A 22,684-nucleotide genomic window follows, 5' to 3' on the forward strand; every position below is an offset into this window, starting at 1 on the left:
TGTATGGAAATGGGAGAAACAAAACAGAATAAAAACAAACAACTTCAAAAAAAGAAAAAAGATGAAAGAAAAATTCCTGGGGAGATATATAGGAGGTAGACCTAGAAAAGTCAGCAATAAGCAAAAAATAACCTAAGGTCAAGGGGCTCAGAAAAGTCCATTCTCTGCTCCAGATGGAATGATCCTAAGCCATCCTCGCTGGCTTTGTTATGAAGGATGTTCAGAGAACTTTCCCCATCCTCGCTGCTGCCTTGTCAGAATGCACGAGCAGACAAAGGGAGCGATGCCCTCGCCCCTGAAACTCCCTGGGTCTGTTTGAAAAACAGCACAAAGGAACCAAGAATAATGCAGACAATGGGCAACTTCAAGACTGCTGAGAATCCAAAGATGTTCTACCCCAAGTAGTTCCTTCTCGAAAACTCTAACTAAGGGCTTTAGCTGTTAATATAAAACTTAACCCAATACCATCCCATTAAAAAACAGAGCATTGAAACGAATTCTTTTTTTGGCAGATTTTTACAAGATTTTAATTTTATATTGGAGTAGTATAGTTGATTCACAATGTTGTGTTAGTTTCATGTGTGATTCAGTTATACATATACATATATCTACTATTTTTCAGATTCTTTTCCCATATAGGTTATTACCGAGTATTGAGTGGAGTTCCCTGTGCTATATACAGTAGGTCCTTGTTGATTATTTTATATATAGTAGTGTGCACAACTAATTTTAAACAATCATTCTAAGGGTTCATTAGAACCCTCGCTCACTCATCGTAGGAAAGAAGAAACTAAGGGCTAGAAGGGTCCAAGACTTTCCAGTGTCCCCAGGTAAAGCAGAAACCTGAATTCACCCAACAGGGCTTTGGATCTGTAACTTCCTCACTCAAGGAAGCCTGTTGTTTCTTCCCTAAATCGGTTCCCCAGTGTGTGGTCTGCCCCGGTGGGCATGTGTCTGCCCAGGTTCCGACCTGCAGTTATTCAGCCTTGTAAACATTCATAGAGGCAGGTGACCCATTTAGGCTTTAAGAGAACATTCTTTTTGAATACTCTGAAATATACAAGCCAGAAATTTCCATGTATTCAGAATTTTCCAATGTCCATCCATGGCCTTCCCTCTCTTCCAATTGCACAAACACCAATGTTTTTTAGCTCAGGTTCAGGAATTGCATCTACCAGGGGGTATAAATGTGCCACCGTATCCCCAGGCAGCAGATTTAAATATGCAACACAACACGGTTGAAAGCAACAGGTTAATACGTCTTTGCAGCAGGAACCACCACAGCTCTCTCAGGTGACTACCCTCGGGGAAGACTCATGCTTCGCTGCCCTTGATTAAACGCTCGGGAGCTTTCTGGCTCCATCCAGATCTGCCATTTGTCCTTGAGGAGCTTGACAGAGCTTGGAAACTATGAATAACTGTTCCTAGATTCTCATGGGCAAAGACTCCCCGAAATGTGGCCTTTTGGGGTCCGAGTCACTGATAAGATGTTGGGAGAGATAAGAGTAATCCCTGTCTTGTGCTGGAAGGCAATCAACCGTGTCGGGAATCAGGGGATTCAGAGGTTCTGAGGGGTTGGACCGCTGATGAACTATGCATGGGGTGGAGAGGGCAGGAATCGGATTCAGAGAGAAGTCACAGGAGTGGTCAGGGGATCACCCGGAAGACCTCTGGGGAAACCCACGCTGTGCTGGGCTTTCCAAAGTGGGAGGTCCCTGTCCCTACCTTGCAGAAATTTCGGGCCCCTGGGAGGACAGACAGGTGGGAATGAGAGAGGCTTGGGAGGGGCACATTCTACCCGATGGGGCTGGGCTCTCCCCTCCCACCCAGTCTGCTCCCAGAGTGGCCCCAGTGGGATGGGCGGGAGGGGTGTCGAGGAGAGAAGGCTGGTCCCCTCTCCCAACTGCTCCATCCCCTTTGATGGAGAGGAGAGGGCAGCTCTGAGAGATCTTAACTCAGACTGCTTACCTGGACCATTCCGAGCATCCCTGTAGAGTCTGGGGCTCTTGCGTTCCTTTATCCAAAACCATCGTGGGTGAGAGCACGGGGTTTCCTTCAGGCGGTGCGGGCGCTCACCGCTGTCAAGACACGGACAGGATGGAGTCCCCTGGGGAAGGAGTCCAGCTGAGAAGTGGAGAGAACTGTGTCCAAGATTTGGATTTTATTCACCTTTTTATTAATACATGATTTCCTTTGGCCTGTGGTGCTGTTTGAAGTTTTGGATTTCTACAGACAAGGATGTTTCTTTAAGGACCTGGTGACAGTGAGAGGGGGGTGTGGGGAGGGTAGTGAAGGGGGCCCAGGCCAGGCTTGTGCCTGGAGCCATGTGAGCGGAGAGATTCGTCACTCAGGGCATGAAGTGGGCAAATTCCTTCCCGGGAGTTGACTCTAGTGACAGTGAAGGGAAGCTGAGAAACAGGCTGTCATTTGAAAAGGTTGCCGAGGGATGTGGGCTAAAATTGCTCCCTAACACGGGAAGGGCTGGTTTTCTCATACCTGCTGAAGGCAAGAGGAGAGTAGATGCAAATCTCAGCCTGAGGATGTGGGTTAGGTATCAGGGGGAATCTGGGTGCTGAGAGGCAGGAATGGGTTTCAGAGGGAGACGTTCCTTATACAGACAGGGAACCAGCGTCCGTCTCTCTGGGAGAGGGGTTCAGGGGCTGCCTGCCCACAGGCAGGGTGGACTTGAAGTCTTTTCCCACCCCAGGTCCTGGAGGGAGCAACCATGAGCCCCTCACTCTTGGTCTTGTGTTCTGGCAGCAAGGAGGTGAGTCTCCAGCGATCCCACTGCCTTTGGTGGCTCGAAGGGGCAGGTATCTGATTCTTAGCTTAAGTGTGGACCTGGGACTGACACTTCCGGCCACCTCCCCTGGCTAAGCCTTTCTTCAGGCCGCCTGGAAGCACCCCATAAACCAGCCGCCTGGAAGCTTCCTTCCTGCCCAGGCCCCAGAGACCCCAGAGGTACCATAACCCTGGCAACCAAGGGGTCAAGGCCCCGTCTCTTCCAAGCCTCCCCTCCTCTCCCTGCTGACTCCTTACTTGTACTCTTGTTCTGTCCCCATCCCCTGCCTGATCCCTGGTCCCCACCTGCAGCTACCAGACAGAGCTGCTTGGGGAAGCAGGCCTCTTTAATCCCCTCGGCCGCCTGCTTTACTCGTGACAGAGCCTGGGCGGAAGCTGGCGGTGCAGCGGGTCCTGCCTCTGCCGGCTTAGCCCTGTGGGTGAGGGGCTGCAGGGACTCCAGCAGCCAGACCGCAGGCAGGCCAAGCTCCCAAGACAGACACAGTAAACGCCATGCATCTGGTGACTAGCGACCAGATGCTGAGCCATTTCCAGGCCCGGCTGTGATGGGGGATGGAGAGAAGGCACGACACCCACAGAAAGATGCCGGTTTTGCCTGTGCACTGTGGACGCTCCCTGGTCCCTGCCCCGGAGTTAATGAGAGTAATCCCGGGCAGGGTGTGCAGTGGGATTGCAGCGCAGGTGCGGGGAGGGATGGGGAGGGGCGCAGTCGCAGGAGCTGGGTCAGCTGGTCTCCAGGGTCCTGTGTGCATGGGGTCCAATGGGCGGTGCCTTCACTTTTGTTCAGAGAGAAGCTTCTGGAATCCCTGACTTAGAACTAGCAAAGAGACTTCTTGAGTTCTTTAAGCTGCCTCTTCCTGCATTTAAAAATTCATCCGTTTCTACATTTATTCACTCCACACAACGAAGCCTATGGAGGGTCAGGCACTTATCTGAGACAGATAGTTATCACTTCTATTTTATTTTTTAACTTTTAAAAAATTATTTTTATTTTAATTTTTTAAATTGAAGTATAGGGGATTTACAATGTTGTGTTAATTTCTGCTGTACAACAAAGTGATTCAGTTATACATATATATACATTCGTTTTTCCGTATTCTTTTCCATGATGGTTTATCCCAGGATATTGAATATAGTTCCCTGTGCTATACAGTAGGACCTTGTTGTTTATGCATCCTATATATAATAGCTTACATCTGCTAACCCTATTGCTTCTATTTTAAATGGTCAATATAGATAAGATTCTTCATTGGAAACCTGCTGTGCATCATATCATCCTTTCCATCAGAAAGTTCTTCCTTGTGTCTAACTGAACTCCCTCTTGCTACGAGTCCAGCTCACTTTTCTCTAGTGTGTCACTCATTCGCCTGAACTCTCCCAAACGCTCCGTCATTTAATTTGTATGATGGCCTCGGGAGGTAGATATGTCATTATTGTCATCTGACAAATGGGAAGACTGCAGCTGGCTTTGTGCCCATCTGGGGGTGCAGGCAGGGCAGGTTTCCTAGGTCTGCCTGAAGTGCTAAAACTCTCTGAGCAACGCCCTGGGTAGGAGCCAGCAGGTGCGGCTTGGGAGGAGGCCGAGTTCGGCTCGCCTCGGGCCTGGGGGAGGACCTGCCCTCTCTCATGGTGGCATTGCTTCCCCCCACCATCTTTAGCTCCTGGTGCCCTCTACTCACTGCCACTTGTCAAGGTCACCCCTTGTTGCCATGGCTTTCTCAGCCCTTATCGCCATCTATAATTACCCTGTTTATTTGGTTCCTTTTTGTTATCTGTCCTGTTCTCTCCACCTCCCTGAGTACCAATCTTGTTCCTGCTCTATCCCCAGCTCGCAGCACGGAGCTGGGCATGTGATAGACTCTCAGTAAATATTTATTGACAGAAGGAAAACAAGGAAGGAACAAGCAAAGAAAGAGCAAGCAAGCAAGGAAAGAAAGAGGGAAACAGAGGAGGGCCTGTCTTTCCCCAAGGCCTTCCTGCCTTTCCTCCCTGACCCTAGACCAGAATTGATTCAATCTTTATGGAACTTCTGGTAGAAGGATCCAAGAAGACTTGGGTTCCCATCCCAGCTCTGCCTCATCTGAGCTATTTAACCTCTCCATACCTCAGTGCCCTTCCTTGTAAAATAGAGATAATTATACCTACTTCATGGGGTCGCTGTGAGGATTGAATGGACTAATTTCTGCAAAGCCCGCAACACAGTCTCTGGCATGTGCAGACATGCAATAAGAGTTCATTCTTTTTCCTCCGCCATGATTTCAACCCTTCCGCCCCAATCCTGTAAAGCAAAATCAAACCCTGCAGCGTTCCTCCAGCCACGTGTGAGAGGTGCTCTGCCTGGCTGGAAGGGGATCTTTTAGGGGACACACCGCCCGCCTTCCGTCTGTGCCAAAGAAAGTCACATTGGAAGGGATGCATTTTAATGAGTTTCTTCCAATAACTAAGCAGAAGGCGGACACATATCCCACCAGAGGAAGCTACAGTAGGCTGAATTTTAACTTCCTAGCTCCGGGAACATGGGTCAATAACTTAGCTTCTCTGATCTCTGATTTTCTCCTCTATACCCTGGGAATAATGATGATACTGTGTAAGTCATAGAGCAGCTGTAACTGTAGAGTTTACACATGGAGAGTGCCCAGAACATAAATGTTCGCTATTGTTGATCTGTGGGTTAGAGGAAAAACTACCCTCACATTAAACTAGATTCAAGAAAGCTTGATAGAACTTTCTTTCTTTCTTTCTTTCTTTCTTTGTTTCTTTCTTCCTTTCTTTCTTTCTGTCTCTCTCTCTCTCTCTTCCTTCCTTCCTTCTTTGTGCGAGGTCTTAGTTGCAGCAGTCGTGTTCCTTGGTTGCGGCATGCATGTGGGATCTAGTTCCCTGACAAGGGATCGAACCCGGGTCCCCTGCATTGGGAGGGCGGAGTCTTAACCACTGCGCCATCAGGGAAGTCCCTGATGGAACTTTCATTAATCGCCAGTTACTTTTGTCCATCTTATCTCCTTTTCTCTTCAGATAACATGGGATGATTGACCCGCTACCCATTCTTCATTCATTCATCAGTTCACTCATTCAACAAACACTAACTGCAGCCAGAGAGACAGATAGCTTTCTGACAATGGTTAACTGTCCATAAAACATGGTGATGTGCAGATGTAGAAAACAAACTTATGGTTACCAAAGGGGAAGTGGGGGGAGGGATAAATTAGGCGGTTGGGATTAACAGATACACACTCCTATATACAAAATAGTTAAACAACAAGGACCTACCATATAGCAGAAGGAACTGTATTCAATACCTTGTAATAACCTATAATGGAAAAGAATAAAATATTTAGATATATACATATATATGTACAACTGAATCACTTTGCTGTACACCTGAAACTAACATGATACTGCAAATCAACTACACTTTAATTAAAACAAACAAGCAAACATGGTGGTGTGTAGGTGACTTCTTTAACAGCCATTCTCCTGTGTCCTTTTTTTTTTTTAATTTTTATTTATTTATATTTTATTTTTGGCTGTGTTGGGTCTTCATTTCTATGCGAGGGCTTTCTCTAGTTGCGGCAAGCGGGGGCCACTCTTCATCGCGGTGCGCGGGCCTCTCACTGTCGTGGCCTCTCTTGTTGCGGAGCACAAGCTCCAGACGCGCAGGCTCAGTAATTGTGGCTCACGGGCCTAGTCGCTCCGCGGCATGTGGGATCTTCCCAGACCAGGGCTCGAACCCATGTCCCCTGCATTGGCAGGCAGATTCTCAACCGCTGCGCCACCAGGGAAGCCCTTTCCTGTGTCCTTTATTTCAGGACTCACCACTGTATTGCTTGTTCCCTCGGAGCGGGGGTTTTCCTCTGGGTACCCCTGCTTGGTCAAGTGTCCCCTCATTTCCAGCTGCTCTTGCTGGCCAGGGCTCCCTACCGTCCTCTCCATCACCCAGACTCCCTGAGCCTTGCACTTCATTGGATCTATCTCATTCACATTTTCGTCAGAGTCTCTGAACTTTGAATATATTTCAGCTGCTTCTACACTTTTAAAAACTTTAAAACCCTTGACCAAGTGAATAAACGCTAAAAATAAACGGTAAAAAAATTTTTTTTTTTTTTTTTTGGCCACGCCATGTGGCATACAGGATCTTAGTTCCCCGACCAGGGATGGAACCCACGCCCCCTGCATTGGGAGCACAAAGTCTTAATCACACAACTTCCAGGGTAGTCTCCAAAATGGGTAGTTTTTTGATCATGGAAACGAACACTCAGAAACACATCTATTTCTTACACACATTTCCATGCACAATATTGAGTTCAAAATACATGAAGTTTATGTGCCACTGCACATTGTAGAAAACCTAAACTTAGCTTTAAAAGATTAGGGGGGAAAATGCCCACAAATGCATGTGATAGGAGCATGCACTATCTCCCTGTCACCTCTTAGACTTGGCATTTATGAATTCACCACGAGTTGTTTTCATACCATCACTGGATGTTTACTTCGTCATTAGTTGCATGAACAAGTAAAAATCATGTTCAGCTGCATCTTGGAGGAAAATAGCTTCTCTCTCTCTTTCTTTCTCTCTCTCTCTCTCTCTTCTCTCTCTCTAGAGGGGCAATGGAGTCCAATGGGTGGCGCTGGATATAAAGTTGTGAACAGATCACACCACGTCCCCGCGCTTGTGCACTTCCAGCCAGAGGAGGGCACGAACTTTTACTCTTTCGAGAACTATTTGTAGAGTTTCTCTAATGGTGGATCTGGGAGCTGAGAATTCAGAGGAAAGCAAGACAGGCTGCTTTCGTGGAGTGGATATATTCTACTAGAGGGGAGCTAGACAAGAAGTGAGCACATAATAAATAGGCAGATAAATGAGATGACATCTGATATTGATGAGATGAGAGCAGCGGGGTTGACTGAGGCCACGGTGCTACCTGGGATTGGATGCTGATCGGCCCTCAGAGGAGGTGACCACGGAACTGAGTCCTGACGGACGGAAAGGAGCCAGGACAGCCCCAAAGGAGGGAACAGCAGGTGCGAAAGACCAGGGCAGGGGCAGTGTGGCACGTGGTCTGAGCAGCACCGTTGGTGGAAGCACAGTGACATGAGGTAGGTCTGGGCAGAGCCCGGGTTATACAGGACCTTGTGGTGGTTAGGACGAGGGGATGCCAAGGAAGGCTTCCGCCAGGCAGCAACACGATCTGATTTACACGAGAAATACCTGCCTCTGACCTGGTGAGTGTGTCAGGGTGAGGAGAGAGAGACAGCAGAGACATGAGTGAGCAGGTGATTTCTGCAGCTAAAGCAGGAGTGATGGTGGTTTGGACAGCAGTGGCAGTGATGGAGATGGAGCCAAGGGGACAAAGAGCTTCTGAATATACTTTGTAGGAAGAGCAGAGAAGACTTGCTGATGGATTGGATGTAGGGATGAGAGACAGAAAAGAATCAAGATTGAATCAAGTTTTCCTCAATTGTTTTGCCATTGACAGAGCTGAGGAAGGCACGAATTCAACAAAATAAATATATAATAAACTCTACTTGGTGCTAAGAAAGAAAAGAAGAGGGTGCTAGGGACATTTTTTAAGAGTAGAATCTCAGCCACAGATGCCCGGTGGAGATGCACCTCTCAACCCCACCCAGGGCTCGTGGGGTCTGAACTCCCGCTAAGAGCTTTTGGAGAAAGGATTGTGCCAGGTGCCAATCACAAGCCCTGTGCTCCAGCAGCCTCTGCTTCTGGAAGGCTGGTCATGCTAACCTCAGAGGAAATTCAATTGGTCTGGCATAATTGGATCTTCGTGGTCTAATCTAATCTGGTCGTTTTATGGGCAATCTTTTTCTTTTTGATCGTCAGTCTTTCCCCCCCAGCTTTGTTATTTTTCCCTAGCAGCCAGATAAACAAAGTCTTCCCCTCCCAGAGGTTCTGGGGGGAGAGCCTTCTTGAAGAGCCAGGCAGGACAGGGCTAACAGAGGCAGAAGAATACTGCCCATGGCCTGGCATCTCCCCCCGCGGGGCCACACGCCCGCCCCTGCATTTTCTCTGCAGCTCACGTGGGCCCTTCCGAGTCTGTCCTTGGATCTGGCAGGCGAGCCAGCCGCCTCCTCCAAACCAGACCTGGGAGTTCAAATTTTTCCTCAAATGCCAAATCAACACTGGCTGTCTCTTCATGAAGGCTCCTCAACTCTGCCAAGCATGGAAGGAAGCTGACCTCACTGAAGTCCCCACATGCTGGACTCTCTGCTGTGTGTTCTTACACTGAAGCCCGTCTCAGCTTGTGAAACAGGCATTCTTATCTCCATGTTCATGGAGAACACTCAGGTTCAGAGAAGCAAAGTCATTTATCCTGTTGACAAGCGGAAGGAGTGGGGTTTAAACGGAGTCCACACCACCTTCCAGCCTGACCTTCACTACCTTTGTGACACCTGCTGAACCCCCTCTTTGCTTTGCCAGCCCCACCTACTGGCCTTCTGCAATGATGTTCTCAGTCTTAGCGCCCACAGCTCGGACCCCACACCCCACAGGCACCGGGGAGCCAGCATTTCGGTCAGTGCTAAGCCCACTGGTCTTTGCAATTCCTAGTGGCCTTCCTTCCATCCTTGCTTCTCCATCTGGCCCAGGGGAGCCCGAGCAAAGGGGACCAAGCCAGGACTAGGGTGATGCTGTGAAAAACCCATTGCTGAAAATGGGTTCAGTTATTGGGAGTGTGGATGGACTGGAAAAATGAACCAGGAAACAGTGGCTTTGGCTCTGCAATTTAGGGCTGTGCAGAGCAGCAAGATACACAGACAGAAAAAGAAAGGAAGGAAGGAAGGGAGGAGAGAAGGAAGGAAGGAAGGAAGGAGGGAAGGAAGGAAGGAAGGAAGAAGCAAACATAACTCACCACAAACTCCAGGGTCTTTATTGATCCTAAGCTTTTCTTAGTAACTTTCCGTTTTGTCTTGTTTATTTCCAGGTTTAATAGATTACATTGGGAAATTAGGTCTGTGAAAACGCAGGCAGTCAGCTCAGACGGGCATCAGTCAGCAGCAGAGCTGGAATTCAAGTCTGACTCCAGACCACGTGTTTCAAGGCCAGCAGAGACTTCGGGGAGGCTGTACAGGCCCTCCAGGTAGACTGGCCTCTTCTTCTTTTTGTAGGAAGTAGTTCTCACCACGGGACAAGGGCCATACTTTAGTTTCTTTGCCCCCGAAATGTCATTTATTTGTGATGATCCAGGATTGGTCCTGATGGTGTGTCATCAAACAGGTCATTGTGATCTATGTTAATGCAGGTGAGGTTTTTTTTTTTTTAAGGTCGGCAACTGAAAATAGAGAGGGGTGACCCGTGTTCAGGAAGCGTACATGGAAATCCAGCCCTGCCCTTGAGAAAGGGGCCGGGCCAACCTCCGGGAATGCACAGTGGGTGGTTTTCTGTCCCTCCTTTGAGAGGCCCTGAATTTGGCCTCTACACAGCTCCTCCCCGCAGCTGTCACCAAGGAGGCAGCCAAGACCCCCCTCCCATCCTAAGCTGCTCCACGCCCCCTCCTCCCTCCTCCGTGTGTGGGCAGGCGGAAGGACGTGGGGGAATGTGGCCTCGCGAGTGGTTTCAGTGATGCGATGGGATTCTGGCTCATCTGTCAGGTAGCTGAGTCTCCACAGAGGTCGGTCTAAGGATGGATAACTAATGTCACTGACTCCAGGAATACAACAAGGGCCATGGGCAAGGAACAAAGGTCAGGAAAAAATGAAGATTAAAAAATGTACTGAGTAAAGGGGACTGCCCTGGCGGTCCAGCGGTTAAGACTGCACCTTCCGATGCAGGGGGTGGGGTTCGATCCCTGGTCGGGGAGCTACGATCCCAAGAGCCTCGCAGCCAAAAAAACCCGAAACATAAAACAGAAGCAATATTGTAACAGATTCAATAAAGACTTTAAAAATGGTGCAGATCAAAAAAAATATTTAAAAAAAAAAAGTACTGTGTGAAGGAAAGAGCAGGAGAGAATGGAACTGAGCTCCCACGAGGGTGAAAGAGGGTGAGGGAGTGTGGGCAGGCGTGGCCAGCACAGTGGACCGAGGGGCAGCCTGACGAGGCCAAGGCCACATGAATTCCCGTCTGCCTCCGGGCGACCCATCAGATGGCGCGTGGGTCCGCGGGCCTGTGGTGCTTGGGGGACGGTAGACCTGCTCCCAAGCTCAGAACCTTGGCCCGACCTCCTTCCCTGGGAGCTGTGAGGGGCGAGTGGGCAGAGCTGACCCGGGGCTAAACCCTGAGCTGCCAGGTCAGGGTCACGGCGTGTGGGACCCAGGTGAGGGTGGACGGCGGGGCGGCACCACGCTCTGCCTCGGCTGCTGCCCCAGTCACCGCCGGCCGGGCTGGAGGAGAAGGGCTTGTCCCACGGATGCCGGGAGAGGCGCAGTCTCTCCTTTGCAGGCAGAGCGCATGTTGAGGGTGAGGATGGACAGAAGCATCTTTGGGCGCCTCCAGACTCTTATGACCAAGGAAATAATTTGGATGTGGTGCCTCCAGAATCACGGTGGCACTTGCTATAGGAGGAGGGGGCCAAGGTCAGCCGAGGGCCCTACAAGGGCCGAGGGTGGTGTTTCCGGCTGGCGCTGGGAGAGAAGGGAGGAGAAGAGATGGAGAGGAAGGAATTGGAGAGGCAGGACACAGATGGGGGCAGTTTGCCGAGTCCTGCTGTGCAAGAGGTACTTGATGTGGATTTTTCCTGTACCGGCTCTATTGAAATAGTACAATATGATACGATACAATACAATATTGATATAATATAATATAAAATAATATATAATTCCTATACCATGAAATCCACCCATTTAAAGCTACAATAGTGGGTTTTGGGTATAGTCACAAAATTGGACAACCATCACCACCATCAATATTAGAACTGTTTCATCACTTCAAAAAAGACACTCCGTACCCATTACAGTCACTCCCCACTTCCCTCTCCCCCCACCACTGGGAACTACTGATCTAACTTTCTCTCTATGTAGATTTGTCCATTCTACACATTTGTACAAATGGAAAAACTCCATATCTGGCCGCTTTCACTTAGCACAATGCTTTCAAAAATTCACCTCTTTGTAGCATGTATCAGTACTTCATTCCTTTTTTATGGTCGAATAATATTCCATTGTATGGACAAACCCCATTTATTTATTGATTCATCGGTGGATGGACATTTGAGCTGTTTCCAATTTCTGGCTGTTACGAACAATGCCGCTATCAACATTTGTGCACGGGTTTTTGTGTGGACATGTGTATTTTCCAGTGAATCCCCTTGGCAACAAATAGGCGTTATAATCACCAATTTATTAGGAAAAACTGCGGAGAGGTTAAGTAACGTTTCTGAGACGGAAAAACTTCTTGTAATTCAGTTTGATTACGACTAGAAGGGCAAATAAGAGGAAGTGAAGTGGAATTTCACTTCACCTTTTCCAGGACACTGTACACACCAGTGAGTAAAAAGAGAGGAGAGGAATGAGGAAAAGTGCGTCATCAGGGCTGCCGTGGGCTCCGTGGGCCCTCTCGGGGGCAGGTCTCGGCGAGGCCTTGGGTTTGCCCACCCTGGCCCGGCTCTGAGTCTGGGGGAGGCCCTCCTCCTGCTCGCTCTCTTGTTTCAGGGGCAGACACTTGCCAAGAGCCGCGCAAGACAGTTGCTGGCGTAGCTCGTCAAACTGTGAGGAGGCGGGTGGGACGTCTCTGCAGCAATGTCCCCACTCTGAGAGGATCCCCTGGGGTGGGCCCTGCCCGGTGACAAGAAGAGCCCCAAAGAGAGGAATTCAGCACAGGCCCAAGGGCGGCTCTAGGACACGGAACTACAGGGTCATGGGGGCTGCTGAGTCTGCCTCCCTCTGCCTCCAGGGCTTTCCCAGAAAGTTCTTGGACATGGGAGGGTGGGTGACGTGCCGCCCCATTAATGCAACTCCCTTGGCTCGGCGGAACCCAAGCCAAAGCTGGTAATCATTGACCCTCAGAAGGTCCCGGGGCAGAGCAGCAGAATCCACAGGAGGGTGGGCTCGGCAGCTAATGCCCTGCCCTGTGGTTAGAGCCTTGCCCTTCTCATTACCTTTCTGGGAAGCATGCTGCTATTGCAGCCCGGACACTGGTGAAGAGAAGCCCAGAATTTAAAGGCATCACAGATAATGACACGGTTGGATCTTTCATTCAATGTATGGCTGTAACTTGACAGAGAAATTAGAGCTGGAGGTTGCATTCCTGAAGGTGTTAACGGCTGGATCACTTTCCATGCCTAAGTGCTGCCTGAGCTCTTTCTATCCATCTGTAATGGATATGAATGGGCCCATTTTTTCAGATGAGGAAATCGACACACTGAGAGACTGGATGGTACCCCGAGTTAGAGCTAGTGACTGACTGACTCCAGATTCAAACCCCACACACCCACCTCTTAAATCCTGCCCTGTAGGCCCGTTGCTGGGGCAGTGACAGGAAACATAAGCTAGAATATAGGACTGAAAGGCCCCCAGAGGTCCCCTCCAAACTCAGGAACCTGCGGTTCTGCGCCTTCTCCTTGCATGTCTCTTGGAGAGAGGATGGACCAACATGACACCCTTCACCTGTGGGCACAGCATCATGACTAATAGCCCCCCAGTGCCAAACTCGAGGCATCAGAATGATTCCTCTATATTATAAATCTTCAAGGTTTGAGATTCTATATGTTTTCTTAAAAATCAAGTGTGCTTTCTGGTTGCAGACACTCAGGAAAGCATGTTCAGGGTCTCTGGTCCACATGGAATTCATTCCTTTTTGGGGCTGGAAAGACTGAATTGATGTAATACCAACCCAAACCACAGAGAGCTAGAAGGGTCAGACTAATAACGGGGTCTCTGCACACATATAAATACAACTTTTGGTAAACATTAAACTCTTTTATTAAATGTCAGTGCCATTTGAGGTGGGTGCTTGAGAGAGATTTAAAAATTATTTTATTACATATGTGTCCAGTTTTCAGAAAAACAAACTACACTCATCCCCCAATACACATACTTTTACAAGCCAAACAAGTGAGAAAATGATTTTTTTATTTGAAAAAATGATTCTTTGCTTTATAAACTTATTCAGTAAAGGATTCCTTTAAATATCTAATATTCTAGTGCATATATCATACAACTTACTATACACAAGCAATTTCTGTTTATATACTATCTTTCGAGAACAAAATTTATTGGTTTTGGTTTCAGCATAAGGTTTATATCTAGACTTGTATAATGATCTTTTCATTGTAATGGATTTCTTTTGAATAGAAATGAGAATAAAAGGCCATGAGACTAGAAATGCCTTTGGGTCCTTGTGTTAATTTAATTCTCAGCTATAGGTTCACCAGAAACTAGAATTCAACGGTTAGTGCAGTGACTCTCAGGAAGTCTGGCCTGAGTGCGTGGTGGAGGCCTGAGAACTGACCCTCCCACCCTTTCCATGGCGGAGGGTTCCATCTGGTCCTGGGACAGACTGAGTGGAATTTCACCCAGGATTCTCTAGGGACCTGTCATCTATCTCCAGGTGATAACCATATTTGTTGTGTTTTACTAGGTATCTTCCATACTGTGTTTTCACCCCCAATCCTGAGCCCAGCAAAGGCAACTTGGCAAATTCCAAGCCCAACAACTGGAATCCCAAAGCCAGCAGCTCTTGGGTCACTGCAAATTCCAGTCATACATGAAGCTTTGAAAATCATCTCCTGCACCTCTTCAGACAGAGGCAAGTGACTTCATGTCCACACTGGCTTCTCAGTAAACAAGCCAGTGGACAACCCAGCTTGCAAGAGATTTCACACTTGTGGCTGGGCAGACACTGTGGGCTCCTTGCCCCAGAAGGTCCCTGTTTCAGGGCACCATTGCACTGTGCTCTAGAGGGCGCTGTTCACAAAGGATACAGCTGGGAGGCCCTCCACCCAGATCTTAATGACCATTTCACAGTCTGCAGAGGCTTTTCTCAGCCCTGGGCTTCCCTTCCTTCACTTTGAGCTGTGCATCCTCACGTTTCCCTTGGTTTTTCCTCTTCACTTTGGCTCAATCCATGCATAGCCAACAAAGCCATGCCTTCTTTTGGTAAAGTACAGAACTCCCTAAAGTTGAGAAGATATACTCCTTAGAAAATCTTTAGAATAAAAGCCAAGAAGACCCAACTCTGCGACTGTGAGTTTCTCTCGTCCTCTAGGGTCCTCTCACTCTGTGGTCACCATTCCCCACAGCCCCCAGGGATGTGTGGCTGTCCCTTCAAAACTCTGAATCAGGCAGAGATGAAGGGACCCCCCTAACGGGGGTCCCTTTGCAGAACCGAGACATGCTAACATTTCCAAAATACTTTAAAAAACAACTTTGAAGAACAACAAGGAAACAAAATTGAAAATACACATAGAATTAGTGTCAACTTCCGAAGCACAGGTTTCCTACTCCACAGCAGAGGCATGCTGCCACCAAAGACTGGTGAGACCCTACGGACACCTGGCTTGGGGCCAGCCTCACAGACTCCCAGGCTGGCTGTCCTGGTGGGAATATCACATCTCTTGATGCTTCCTGCTGGGTCCCAATCCAGGTGCCAGGAAGTGATACACGTCTTTGTGGGGAGAGTAGAATTATCTTAGGATGACCAACGGCCCTCGTAAACTAGTTAGCTAGATAGAACTTTAAAACTGAACTTGAACATTTTAACTCCTTTTGGTGACTTTGTATATTTAAATTTGGTCCTTCATTTTCACATCCTGATACAAAAGCCTGCAAATATACATATGCGAGTGTGACTTCTGGAAGCAATGGTATGGAATCGTCCATTGGTTATGAAACGGCTTTATGACCTCTTAGTTACACCTCTTCTGTGTGCTCTTCTGCCTTTTGGGGTGTCAGTGCCTTCCAGCCAAAGAACACCAGGAGCACCCCAGCAGCTGAACAAGTTGGCCTGTTGCAGCTAGTGCGCACCTGCACCCTGAGGAATTGTGGGGGCCTCGCTTGAGAGAGTGTTAGGAAGCACGTAAATAAGATTTGGGCTTCTTCTAGGTGATTTGGGAGAGTTAAGGAAGCAATACGCTGCTCTGGGTTAGATGTCAAGAAATAGGGGTAATTCTGTGATCGAATATGTTAATAAATCTTATTATCTAGAAGCAGAGAAGACCCGTGTAAGGCTAAAGCTGTTATTGGTAAAGAAGCAGGGATCACTCACAGTGCCAGCACAGGGGGACATTTGGTCATTTTCATGGTTTGGACAATGTTCATGTTTCTGTCTGTGTTCAGACATGATTCTGATGTTGATATCCTGTGAAACTGGGTTCAACAAGAGAACACCAAGACCCAGCTGTGAGCCCCAGGACAGCTCCCGACAACACCGAGACCCAGATGTAGTGCCAGGCTGGCTCCCAGCCGTCTGGAGCTGCTTTCTCCTTTTCAACGGCGTCTGTAGATTGTCAGTGATACAACCAAATGCTACTTAATGTCTGTGGTAAGAGAAGAAGGGCATCACCCTTGGTAGTGCACCAAGGAAAATTCTCTCCCTCTATCCTGTTCTCACCTCTCCAGGATAAGGCTTCTGCCCTGATGATGGACAAATCCTTTATACAAACGTGTTTGACTTTCTCAGGTCTTCTATTCCACAGGTCAGGATGGGCTCTGAAGCCAGTACAGTTCACAGACATCGACGTGTTGTCAGAACCTTTGTCACCCTCTCTCTCAGGAGCCTTGTCCCTCGCCTGGGTGTCATTTCCCCACACAGCCCCTGTGACTCTGCAGAGCAGACCCTCAGTGGCCTGGGTCGGTGATGCCTGGTTAAGCTGCTGCACAGGTTTAAATTTCTGAACTAATAATAACAGTTGCTACTATTTATTGTTACTACTATTTATACATTTATTGTGTAATTGCTGTGTTCTAGGAACTTTGCATATGCGATTGCATTTAAAACACACTACAGCCTTTGAGAGCACATTCTTACAGTCATTTCACAGGCGAGGAAGCTGAGGCTCAGTTAGCCTAAGTGGCTTTTGCTCAGGTCACCTGGCCATCAAGTGACAGAACTGGGATTCAAGTCCATGTCTGCGCTCAGCCCAGCTGGACTTCCTCCAGTCTACCCGCTGCCTTGGTTCTTACCTGTGCCATGAACATCCTGCGCCAGGGCTCCCACCCCCTCTTGATCCCCATGCATGGCAGATCTCTATAGTTATTCGGGTGATACTTCTGGACCGGCAGGCTCCGGAGATGCCTACAGAAGCCGGTGTGCCTTAGGAGAGCACCAACACCCCCAGACCTTATGATTCACTGGCTCTTGTTCCCAAACTCTCTTCTCTGGAAGGAACCAGGCACCTAGGAAAGTCTGTGCTGCATTCCCACCCTGGACACAAGCAACTTGTGGCTTCACAGGGGAGGGGGCCTGTGAGGACACTCGGCCCCAGGGAAAGGTGGGGTATTACTGAGGTGCAGTCCCAAATCTAGCCTGGAAGGGTCCTGATGCTCATGCCCTTTCACATGCCCATGAGGCCAGGAAAAATTATTTCCACCAGCCTTGCCAAGTTCTATGTAAGAACCCAGGCTGAGCCCAAGGGAGCAGCCTGGTAGAGCTAAAGACATCAGAGGTGATTTCTCTCGGAATATGGAACAAAGAGGAAATAATGCCCTCTGTCGACAATAGGTCTCCTTATAAGTATCCCCAGGAGCTGGCTGGCTGTATGCTCCTGGGCACTGAGGGTTTGCAAATCCAGCTGGGTGGCCATCCTCCAATAGCTTGAGGCCGTTTTCATAGAAAACAGGAAGTCCTCTGCGGTATCAGTTAGATGCATTTGTTTTAGCTCCTCTGCAAAGGTGTGTTAAAGAGTGTAAGCTTGACCTTCAGGCTGTTGCGTCTCCTCTCTGGTGGATGCTTGAAAACCCTGTGCTCGACCCCTTCCGGGCAGCAAACCTGCCGCATTGCAATTACTGGATAATGACTGAATTACTACTCATCCTTGAGCAGCTTGACAGCAGGGAGTTACCTCTTTTGCTTCCTAGTGTAGCACCTGGCATGCAGTAAGTTCAATCAGTAGAGAGTTTGCTTGATTTCACTGATTAAGAAGGCAGAGACCTTGGGCCATGATCCCATTGCATGCCTTGCTACGGTAGGCCCTCAGGAAATGTTGGTTAATGGCCTGAAACAAAGCCATCAATTTTCATGGAAGCTTGAATTTCTCCTCCAGCACCGTTGCAAAGGGACTACAGAAAGTCATTTGACTTCTGCTCTCAGGCTCAATAACTCCTGTTTTCTACCTCTGACAGACAATCTTGACTCTCAGAAATGTCCCGAGCGAATTCAGGCTGTGTGTGAGCTGTGAGAGGTTGGACTAAAAGGCAGACTACAGCAACTGTTTTTTCATCTATAGAGAGGAACGGTAGCCTTTGTGATTCTAAATAAGAGATAAAAGCAACATCTATGGGCTTCCCTGGTGGCACAGTGGTTGAGAGTCTGCCTGCCAATGCAGGGGACACGGGTTCGAGCCCTGGTCTGGGAGGATCCCACATGCCGCGGAGCGGCTGGGCCCGTGAGCCACAATTACTGAGCCTGCGCGTCTGGAGCCTGTGCTCCGCAACAAGAGAGGCCACGATAGTGAGAGGCCCGCGCACCGCGATGAAGAGTGGCCCCCACTTGCCACAACTAGAGAAAGCCCTCACACAGAAACGAAGACCCAACACAGCCAAAAATAAATAAATTAATTAATTAATTAAAAAAAAATAGGAGGGTCATTAAAAAAAAAAAAGTACCTATTTAAAAAAAAAAAAAAAGCAACATCTATTTGCCGTCTTTTCTCGGTACAGTGGTTGCTGCGTGCTGGGGTGGGAAGAAGGCAGTGTGATATTGGCCACGGGAAACCCCAAGTTCCCAATTACTTGTTCTCAGGGGGTTGCCTGCAAAAGAACGACCTCTGTCCTGGTTCTTTAAATACCATCAAGGAGTACAAACTGTAGGTACCTCACTTAAAATGCAGAGGGGTTTGGTTGCCATAGGTATTGTATGCAAATAAAGCATGCATTTTTATGGAGAAAAGGAGATTCAGGAGGAAAATGTTTATTTTCAAGAATTTGAAAGGCTGATCACCGGAAGAGAGTTCAGACTTCTTTAGAAGTATCATGAGTTGTCCCTGAGGCAGAACTAGACCGGGTGTTGTTGGTATCAGTTTCTCCTCTAGGTCTAGATGAGAACATCTCGCAGGGCACACAGACGCTAAGTGAGCTGGCCCTTGCTAGTGCTGGCCCTTGCTGGTTCCAGCCGGTGTCTCGCGATGTCCCCCAGCACTGTTACCTATTTACTCAGCAATTCTTTCAGTTCCTCTGTGCCCCTGCCTCTGTCACATACACAATTTACAGTTTCAGTGCCGCACAAAAATGTCTCTTCCAAAATATCTCTATTGGATGGGGAGCCATGTAAGTGATAGCAGACTCATTGCTTTCATGCATGCTTTGTTTAATTGATTGATCGTCATTCAGCAAACAGTTACAGAGTTCCCACCATGTGTGACTCTAATGCCATCTCCAGGCCTTGGTCTCCATAGCACTTCTCTGCTCCTCAAATAAGATGCTCCCAGAGCACTTCCATGGTTTTCTACCCTGGCAGGTATCATACTGCATTTGACGGTTTATCAGCTCGTTTGCATCTCCCACCCAGACTAGAAGCTTTTTCACAATGACAGGGACTGTACCCATTTGGTAAATGATTACTTCCGTGATGTCTAACACATGTTAGAATCCACACATTGCTTAATGATGGATAAATAAATTAATCGACACAAAAGTTGAGTTTTCTGTCAGTTGTGGTGTTTTCGCAGGGGGTTGGGGGATGCCTGTCTAATAGAGAGATCTTTGAGCAGAGACGTGTCCTTTGGGTATTATACAAACCACACCACATTGTAATTGCTGATTTACTGAGCTCACTTCCCCCTTCGACTGTGAGCTCCTTGAGAACAGGAACAGAGTTCTATTTGTCTTTGAAATCCTACACAATACACTCAGTGTTCGGAAAGTTCATACAAAGTCTATTTTTTGAGAATGGACTGTTTACAGAAAAAAAGAATGCTGGAGCACTGAAGAAAAAAGATGGCAATAATATAATCCACTTGCTTTGCCAGGCCATTAAGAAGACTTTGGTAAACATTAGCTAATGTCCAGCCCTATGCTTGCTATTAAGATTTACTGATTTCAATAGAAAGTGACCTAAAAACTGTGCATGTTACATAATCCAGGGCCAATTTCTAATCGCCCAATAGTTGCAAAAATACGTATTGTATCTGTCTGTGGTAGGATTAAATGCCATTGTCTAGGCAAAGTCGGATATAGGCTGTGTATAATGGGACTGCCATGTGACTGATGGGTTTGGTCAGAGGATGAATTTATCCTGTATTCTTGCATTCTCTAGGTATAAATCTTCACACTGTCTGAGTAAATAAATCAACAGTATTGGTTAACCCAGTGCATATAGAAAGTACCTTCAGTAAATGCCAGAGTTTACAAAATAAATCCAACAATAAAGGCTGCTTTTAAATCTCAATTTCTTAAACAACAGTGACTGCTGTGTACAGAGATTAACATGGTATCTTGTTTCTTCCTGGTGTGATCTTATTTTTGTCTTACAAATATGTACTTACCTACGTCTGTATCATTCACCTGTATCTTTGTGAACGCTTAGAAATCTGAGTATCTCAGTGTGTTTCAGGGAATATGCTGGGAGATTGATGATAACTAATGTTTCTGGTGAAAGGTATTGGGCACAAACTAGGAGAAAGAGCGAGAGAGCTATAGAGCATGGTAAAGGAGAGGAGGAAGATGCCAGAACAGAACCTGTGCCTGCTGCCCAGGGACCTTAGCTGGTGGCTTATCAAGTCTTAGCATGATGGTATTCAAGCCATGTGAGGTTTGGGAAAAAAATACATACCCAGCTTGGGGCTTGGTCTGAGAAAGACCAATTACCTTGGTTTAAAACACACAACTCCACTATCAAATTAATGTTTTCAGGCTAATACAAATTAGCATCAGTCCACTGGCCAAAGCCTACCCTTAATTAGGCTGGGTTTAAAAGAAATCAGCCTGCCTACAGAGACCAACTCCCAACACTACCTCCTTGCTTTCCCCAGCCGTGGATGCTGCGGGTCGGAATATGTTTAAGATGTTGGTAAGTGTGGGCGATCTGGGGAAAGCTCTTTTTAAGCTGGTTGCTTTCGTTCCTGCTCTTTCCAAGGCCAGGCAGATAATATTTTCTTAGTAGTCCAGGCATGGAAACCCACACTCATCCAAGAGATAAATCAGGGGGGACAGGCATGGAAACCCACACTCATCCAAGAGATAAATCAGGGGGGACTCATTTACTCTACAGAAATACTCTTTCTCTTCAAAAGTGAAATGAATTTAGGTGGTATTACAAGAATAGTGGGGGAGAAAAGCTTAGAGGTTGGTGTGTTAGGAGCTACGTCTGGAATTATAATGTATGACAAAGAGGATGTGGATTCGACTGATGAATGTTGGCTTTAGAAGTTATTGTTTTAGGTGAGATCCACCCTAGGAAGAGCTTTGTAAACAGTATGAGCTTCCACGAACCTGGGAAAGGGAGAGAGTCCCCAGTGGATGGACACAAGGTTAGGGGAGATGTGAGCAGAGAAAAGGGAGAGATTGGGGAAGGAAGAGACCACTTTCCTTGGTGAGCCACACTTGGGACCATCCCCTCATATTCTTTGGGACTTGAGGTCAATGAGGGTTGGGTGAGATGAGGGGCAGGCCCCTCTTAGTGCACTGCTGTCTGCTCTCCTGGTTACATTTTCTTTTTTTAAATATCTTTAGAACCTGTCCTTCCAATCACCACAGCCGTGGTTTTCTCATCACCACTTCTACCTGGGGTCTTTTTGTGTTTTCACCTGGTTTAAGGCCATGAGCAAGACGTGGTAGGATATCACTTTTGTTTAAAATTTATCACTAAGTTGGTTTCGCTTCCTAGTTTGTATGAATAAACACATTTTTGAAGGGGGATTTTGAAATCTATTTTAGAAACATGTTTGCATTTGATTAAAAATACCACGAAGACAACCATAACAGGCACACCTTGGGAGTGGGGTGGGCACAGCTAGGGGAGGAGACCATCTAGTGTTTATGATCCCGGGGGTTCATCAATGCTGTCTGTTTGGGGGAAATCCCTTCAGTTTTGTGCTGTAAGATGGAAGTTACAATAATGTCATCAATGAGACCTTTGACCAGATGGTATTTTGAAGTGCTTAATTCATTCACGGAATGATTCCATTTATGCTTATTGAATAAATAGTAAGTGCCCATGGTCTGTGCTAACAGCTGGGATAGAGGAGTGAATAAAACATGGTTCTACCTTTGTGCAGGATTCTTTAAATCAGAGTGCCACATCCTTCAGCTTGCGGGCAAGGAAGGAAGTAGGAGATATCGATGGTGAGCATCTTACTATTCCTTTTGGGAATCTTGGCATCCCAGGCTTGTGATCCACTGAGAAAACTTCCGAGATCTTATGATATAACTTGACCAAACGGTATTGAGGAACTCGGTTCTAAATAGTGTCGAGCAAAAAAAAAAAAGGAAGTTGACCAATGCTTCTCTTGAAATGTTTCAGAGAAATCTGGTGTTAGAATATAAAATGCTATAACTGAGACACAGTGAGGTAGAGATTCCTCTGACCTGGAAGCAGGGAGCCTTATGCTCTAGTTGTCATCTTGCCATGGTTAGGTCCCTGACTTTGCTGTTGTCCTAATTTTATTGAAGTATAGTTGATTTGCAATGTTGTGTTAATTTCTGCTGCGGGACCTGACTTTGGAAATGTCATTAAAATTTTCTCAATTCCTTCACTAGATAAATGAGAGAACTGAACTGGATTATAATTTCTCTTGCTATGTGAGTATCCATAGCAGTACACAAGATGATTTAGGTAGTA

The 22,684-nt window shown here is 47.3% G+C and overlaps 1 protein-coding gene across 5 annotated transcripts in view; it reads left to right on the plus strand.

The window, feature by feature from the left end:
- The window catches only part of KCNJ1 (potassium inwardly rectifying channel subfamily J member 1), a 31,004-nt gene that overhangs the window by 5,087 nt on the left and 3,233 nt on the right, over positions 1-22,684 (plus strand). The window contains exons 1-2 of one of the 5 annotated variants that reach the window (XM_059930058.1): positions 9,792-9,893; positions 14,330-14,497. The exons of 1 other annotated variant lie outside the window; for it this stretch is intronic. The gene's annotated coding sequence lies outside the window, so the exon portion shown is untranslated. Of the gene's footprint in view, positions 1-9,737; positions 9,894-14,329; positions 14,498-22,121; positions 22,189-22,684 lie in introns of those variants that run through there. 3 more of the 5 variants (XR_009504536.1, XM_059930057.1, XM_059930059.1) reach the window with 3 other exon arrangements.

Source organism: Balaenoptera ricei, chromosome 8 (genome assembly GCF_028023285.1).
Source record: "Balaenoptera ricei isolate mBalRic1 chromosome 8, mBalRic1.hap2, whole genome shotgun sequence".
Taxonomy (NCBI): domain Eukaryota; kingdom Metazoa; phylum Chordata; class Mammalia; order Artiodactyla; family Balaenopteridae; genus Balaenoptera; species Balaenoptera ricei.